This window comes from Hordeum vulgare, chromosome 2H (assembly GCF_904849725.1).
Source record: "Hordeum vulgare subsp. vulgare chromosome 2H, MorexV3_pseudomolecules_assembly, whole genome shotgun sequence".
Lineage (NCBI taxonomy): Eukaryota > Viridiplantae > Streptophyta > Magnoliopsida > Poales > Poaceae > Hordeum > Hordeum vulgare.
In genome coordinates, this window is record NC_058519.1 from 294,147,583 (window position 1) to 294,155,082 (window position 7,500).

Genomic DNA, 7,500 nt, shown 5'->3' on the forward strand with positions numbered 1-7,500 from the left:
GTGATGCAATATACCTCTGGGTGAAGGACGGTTTTGATGGCCCCCCCTGGGATAAACCAGTGGAGGACCCGGGATGCATGGAGAGGCGCCATGACATCTTCCTGAAAGCTTCACCCGGGAATGAAGAGATGGATGGATGCTTCAAGACGCAAGGCTTACCTGCACAACCACAAGTCATTATGGGCTCTGGCTTGGTTGGACAACGCGTAGACTCTGGACCGGCGGTGCTACGAGATGTAGAAGAACGGTAGGATTGGATGGGCACCGACAGAGGCTCATAGGAACCCATTGAAATACCATGTTTTGATCATCCGGTCCTCAAACACTCTGTAGTGCGAGGACATTCAACGGAGGCGATCAAATCTTGTGGGGAACGTGTGCAAAACTCTGCAGAGTACCCAAACCTAATCGATTAGCCATGTCCACGGTCATGGACGACTTGAGCCGAAGGAACTAAAACTATCTGGAATTCTCAACACAAATAATAATGATGTGGGTATTATTGACAACTTGGGTACGAGAACTGGTTGGTGGCACCATCTCGTTAACAACCAACCATGTAGTAATATTTTGCTTTTAGCCCTCTCTTGTTATAGGAAAAAACTTTGCTATCCGCTAAAAAACATACAAGCCCCACCTTCCATATATCCATGTAGAATAGATGATACTTTTCACCTCTCTCTTTTTTTATTTGCCGGCATATTCAATATGCTGACCTACACGGCTGCAACGTGTCATGTTGCAGAGTACTTTTCCGACCATGAGTGAGGTCACGATCTACGCTCGGTGATATGCCCTGGAATCAGATGGACTCTACTACTTTTGAAGCTTCCGCTAGTCTTCGTTTAGTTATCTCATGAGTTTGGCCTTCAACCTCTTTATTGTAATCTTTATTGTAATAAAGTACTCGATATGAGATCCGATTAATAAAGCTGTGTGATTGAACTTTTGATATATACATTGATGTACTCTGTGTGTACCAGCATGATCTTGGGATGGTACAGAAACACCAGAGACTTGGCCGTTTCAGGTCGGGTCACTACGGATATGGTATCAGAGCACACTCTGACCATAGGACGTAACCTCTAGGATTGGAAAAGCCTTAGTAAGAAAAGTATTTTATTATATCTTTAAAATCTTCTACGATTTCTCTTCTGCTCATTTCTGACTTCTCTCCGATCTTCCAATATTTTCTAGATGGCCACCTTCATCCCCGTTATGATCACGGAGTTTTGCCAGCCAGACACCTCAATGCCCTTCGGAAAGGAGCTGGTGCACATCACCATGGACTTGAGGATTGCTCTGCCAACCATCACCGGGAAGCCTACATCGTCTTACCCGGAAGATTCACGCTACAGGATTGAGGTGCACATCCCCGGATGAACTTTCGAGCCGCGCACAGAACCTGTGGAGTTCAAGTTCATCGCACCCAGCTGGATTCTCGGCAGGGACAAAGCGGTTCACTGCGCACTCAGGAGAATCAAGGAGGAGTACAGAGGCTGTCCCATCTCACCGGACTTATTTACGGTCTCTCGGAGAGGAGCTGATGGAGAAATCATTCTGACCAAGACTGACGACGCTCTCCTCCCCTACGCCCAGACAATGGAGGCACATATCAGAACTCTGGAGATTCGTGTTGGCAAGGACACGAAGAGGATCAAGCAACTGTCGCTCCACAAACTCGACCTCGAAGACGAAGCCCGAGAAGACCACTATGAGAACGAATTGGAGGTGAAGGACTTCTTGGAGAGGATCGAGAAGTTGAAGGCTGGTGTCGCATATGTGGAGGAAAAACTGGACATGGGAGAGAACCTTCACCCTGAAGGAGACGTAGCCCCGTTGATCAGTAATGAGGAGGACTACAAAGGAAGCTCCACCGACGGACCCACCCCCATGCTTTTCTGAGGAGGACACATAGACAAGTCCACCAATATATCTTATCGTTAAACGTTTAGGCCGATGTCTAGGATATCACCACTTGTATCCCCGTGTTTGAACCTTTTGTGGTGATAATGAATAAAATGTGTGGTGTGATAATTGTTTGTTGCATTTCATATGGGTAGTGTAATTACTCTTCACACCCTTGTTCTATGCTAATCCCACCCCTCTACAAACACCACATGCCTCCAAGACGTGAACCTGCTTCCAACTTCCCACCAGAACTTGCTCAGTTGATCCAACAGCAGAACACCCTCATGCAGTTGCTCATTCAGAATCATAACAACAACAACTACCATCAACGACCCCAGGCAAACAATCTCACCCGCTTTCTGAGGTTGAACCCTCCGACTTTCTCCAGCAGTGTTGAGCCCATTGTGGCAGATGATTGGCTCCGCAAGATGGAGAGAGAACTAATCGCTTCTAGATGTACTGATGTTGAGAAGGTACGCTTTGCCGCGCACCAACTCGAAGGACCCGCAACTTCTTGGTGGGAGAACTACACCACCACTTATCCCATCGCTGGTGTCACCTGGGAACAGTTCAAGCAAGCCTTCCGCACCGCTCATGTCTCAGCTGGAGCCATGCGTCTGAAGAAGCGTGAGTTTCGCAACTTACGCCAGGGAACTCACTCTGTGGCTCAGTATGTTGATGAATTCAGCATGCTCGCTCGTTATGCACCTGGAGATGTGGCCTATAATGCGGCCAAGCAGGAGAACTTCATGGAAGGGCTCAACGAGGAGTTGAGTATTCAGTTGATGATGGCCAACTTCAACAACTACCACGAGCTGGTAGATAAGGCCCTCATCTTGGAGGGGAAATAGCAGCAGATTGAGAATCACAAACGGAAGTATGGCAATGGGAAGATCAACTCCGACACTCAGCAGAAGCCTCGCTACACTCCTATTCGGGGAATACCGAGATTGGATCCGATAAGTTTGGAGGACACACCCACTATAACCACCTGGTGCACAACCATGGAGGAATGGAAAACCACCGCAGTGGCAACAACTTCAAGAATGGCAATGGCAACCAGCACCCTCCCGCTCCAGCTCAGAGGGATCTGACTCATATCACCTGCTTCAAGTGCCAGAAGATGGGACACTATGCCACTGAATGTCTCCAGAACAAGCTGGGAAATGGAAACGGCAACGGGAACTCAACAGCAAGGAAGCCCAATCCTTTTCCCCGAGCTCAGGTGAACCACATTGATGTGGAAGAGGTCTATGATCACCCCGATACTGTGGTTGGTATGTTTTTGCTAAATTCACGTCTAATATTGGTACTTTTTGATTCTGGTGCAACACATTCATTCATATCAAGGGTAGTTGTGGAAAAGTATAGTTTACGAACTAGAACCCTCAGCCAGCCTATTAAGGTCAGTTCCCCAGGAGGCATGATGACAGCCGGGATAGGATGCCATGCTTTGAGTCTCGACATAGGGTACCATAAGTTTCCCACTGACCTCATCGTATTAGAGTCTCGCGGATTGGATGTAATCCTAGGCATGGATTGGTTTGCCAAGTACGATGGGAATATTGATTGTGCCCTTAAGTCTATTTTGCTCACCACCCAGAGCAGAAGAGGATTAAGTATGTATCCCAATGCCCGTCATGGAGTAAACGGGTGAACTCTCTCACGGGAGTTGTTCAGGAGGAAGTACCAGTCGTACAAGAATTTCCAGATGTATTTCCGGAGGAATTACCAGGCATGCCACCTGATAGGGAGATTGAGTTTCTGATTCAACTGTTACCCGGGACAGCCCTAATATTCAAGAGACCCTATCGGATGCCCGCAAATGATTTAGAAGAAATCAAGAAGCAGATCAAGGAGTTACTTGACAAAGGGTATATTCGCCCAAGTTCGTCACCTTGGGGAGCCCCAGTTCTCTTGGTTGAGAAGAAGGACAAATCCTTGAGAATGGTAGTCGATTATCGTGCATTGAATGAGGCCACCATCAAGAACAAGTATCCCTTGCCAATGATCAATGATTTGTTTGACTAGTTAGTTGGACCCCGAGTGTTCTCCAAGATCGATCTTCGATCCGGGTATCATCAGCTGAAAATTCGTGAACAAGATATACCCAAGACCGCTTTCACCACAAGGTATGGTCTGTATGAGGACACAGTCATGTCATTTGGTTTGACTAATGCTCCGGCATATTTTATGAGTATGATGAACAAGGTATTTATGGAATACTTGGACAAGTTTGTCGTGGTGTTCATTGATGACATACTGATATTCTCCAAGAACGAGGAGGAACACAAGGAACACTTGCGTCTAGTTTTGGAGAAACTTCGAGAGCATCAACTGTATGTGAAGTTCAGCAAATGAGAAGTTTGGTTAAGGAAGTCGGATTCCTCGAACATATTATTTCGAGATACAGAATAGCAGGGGATCCTACCAAGGTTTCAGCAATCACAGAATGGGTAGCACCCACCTCAGTTAAGGAGATCCGCAGTTTCCTCGGACTTGCCGAATATTATCGGTGGTTTATCGAGAATTTCTCGAAGATTGCCAAGCCCATGACAGAGTTGTTGAAGAAGGAGTCCAAGTATGTTTGGACCCAGGAATGTGAATCCAGTTTCCAAGAGTTGAAGAAACGTTTGGTTACAGCCCCAGTCCTGATATTGTCGAGCATTCGGAAGGATTTCCAGGTTTATTGTGATGCTTCTCGTCAAGGAGTTGGAGAAGTGCTCATGCAAAAAAGAAAAGTTGTAGGCTATGCATCGAGACAGCTCAAAACTCATGAGTTGAATTATGCCACACATGATTTGGAGCTCGCAGCCGTAGTGCACGCACTCAAGACCTGGAGACATTTCCTTATCCGAAATAGTTGTGAGATTTACACTGATCACAAGAGCCTGAAATATATCTTCACTCAGAAGGAGTTGAACCTCAGACAGAGGAGACGGCTAGAGTTGATCAAGGACCATGACATGAGATTGCATTATCACCCAGGGAAGGCAAATGTTGTAGCAGATGCCTTGAGCCGTAAGAGTTATGTGAACACGCTCATAGCGGGAGGATTACCCCAAGAGTTAGCCAATGATCTCAGAGAACTCAAGTTGGAGATAGTTCCAAGAGGATTTGTAGCAACGCTGGAGATTCAGACCACCTTGACAGGAAAGATCCGTGAAGCCGAGAAGTCAGAGAAGGAAATAGCTGAGATTAAGCAAAGAATGAATGATGGAAAGGCTAAAGGTTTTCGTGAGGATGAACACGGAACCATATGGTTTGAGGACCGTATCTATGTGCCCCGTGCTCCTGAACTCAGGAAGTTGATACTTCAAGAGGCCCATGATTCCCCGTACTTGATACATCCAGGTAACACCAAGATGTATCTAGACTTGAAGGAAAGTTTTTGGTGGACAGGAATGAAGAAAGACATTACTGAGTTTGTAGCAATATACGATGTTTGTCAGCGAGTAAAGGCCGAGCATCAGAAGCCAGCAGAATTACTTCAAACTTTGCCAATACCCGACTGGAAATGGGAGAAGCTTGGTATGGACTTCATCACAGGATTACCGAGGACTCGTGCAGGTTATGATTCTATCTCGGTAGTGGTCGATCGTTTGACCAAAGTAGCTCAGTTAGTTCCCGTGAATACTACCTACACGAGTGCTAAGCTGGCCAAGATCTATATGACCAGGATTGTATGTCTGCATGGAGTTCAAAGGAGTATCCTCTCGGATAGAGGGACACAGTTCACATCCAAATACACCAACAAACCGATGGACAGACCGTGAGAGTCAATCAGATTCTAGAGGACATGTTGAGAGCTTGTGCACTAGACTATGGGTCTAGCTGGGACAACAATTTACCTTATGCCGAATTCTCATACAACAACAGCTATCAGACAAGTAAGAATATGGCCCCTTTCGAAGCTTTATACGGAAGGAGGTGCCGAACACCATTGATGTGGGATGGTGTTGGAGACCGAAAACTTTTTGGTCCCGACCTTATCCGAGATTCTGAAGAGAAGGTCAAGCGGATTCGTGACCGACTCAAGATAGCTCAATCCAGACAGAAGAGTTATGCTGACAGCAAGCGCAAGGAAATAACATACAAAGTGGGAGACCGAGCATACCTTCGTGTGTCTCCACTTCGAGGAATGAAGAGATTTGGTGTAAAAGGAAAGTTAGCACCCAGATTCATTGCCCACTACAAAATTCTTGAATGTAGAGGCGAAGTTGCGTACAAATTGGAATTTCCGGAAGGATTGTCCTGAGTTCATGATGTTTTCGATGTTTCCCAGTTAAAGAAATGCCATGCTGAGATGACTGATATTCCGCTGTGAGATACAGTGCCCCTAGAGACCATACAGCTTGACAGTGATCTCACTTACGAGGAGAAACCCGTCAAGATTCTCGAGACAACCAATGGAGTTATCCGCAGCAAGGTTATCATGTTTTGCAAGGTCTTATGGAGTGATCACACAAAGGAAGAAGCCACCTCGGAACGAGAAGATGATCTTCGCTGAGACCACCTGCACCTATTTTCTAGCCAACCCGAATCTCGAGGGCGAGATACATCTTAAGATGGGTAGGTTTGTAACATCCCAAATTTCTTAATTTGGAATGTTTTACAATTGTAGCTAAGCATCTATGCATTTTGATTGTAATAAAAGGTGGCATTTGAAATTCTTTTGATTTGCATTTTTCTTTCTGACTCAAGAATTTTTCTTCACTCATGAAATGTCGGGATTATTATCTTGCCAAGCAAGAAAGAGTGAGGAACATGACCCTCCAAACCAGGGGTATTTATTTGAAATATTTGAACCTTAAAACCCAAGGTTTATGTGAAAAATATTTGCAAAAAGGAAATAAACCAATTTAGGGATTTTCGGAAAAACATTTTTTCTGAAGTTTTTAATTTGGCCATGGAAAAATGTCCTTCATATAGAGTTTATTTTTCTGATAATTTTAATATATAATAACCCAATATTCCGAGTATAATTTATTTCCCTTTTATCGTTTTAGTTTCCTATTTTTGAAAAAAGAAAGAAATCTATTTTAATAGGAAACCTTGCGCTGGCCCATTAAGGACTTTCCAATTTGGCCCGACCAGGATCATCTCCTACCTCTCGTCACCTTCCCCCAGTGCACGAGCTTTCCATGGCAATGGACACAGAGAATCCCCACTTGCCCGATCTACCTCTCCCTTCCTTTCCCGAGCCTCCCACCACCCCTATAAGACTGCCCCGACCATCCTCGTTCCATTTTCCCCATCACCACCTCAAATCGCTGCCTTGTCCGGCCCTTGTGGAGCTCGCCAGAGCCGGCCATGTGCAGGAACCCCCACCGCGCCCCACCCTCCTGCGCCCCCAACCCCCTACGGCGCCACCCCACTCCCCCTCACCCGCCATGCCCACCCACTGCCCCTGCCGTGCCCCTCCCCTCGCCAGGAGAAGCCCCACCTCACCGGAGCATCTCCAACCCTCCCCAGCCACGGTGAACCTTCCCTCATCTCTTTGTTTTTCTTTCTTGTTGTTTTTTTACCCTTAGATCTAGATCCAACGGGGTAGGATTAGATGAGCATACCCCTTCGTTTTTTTACTTA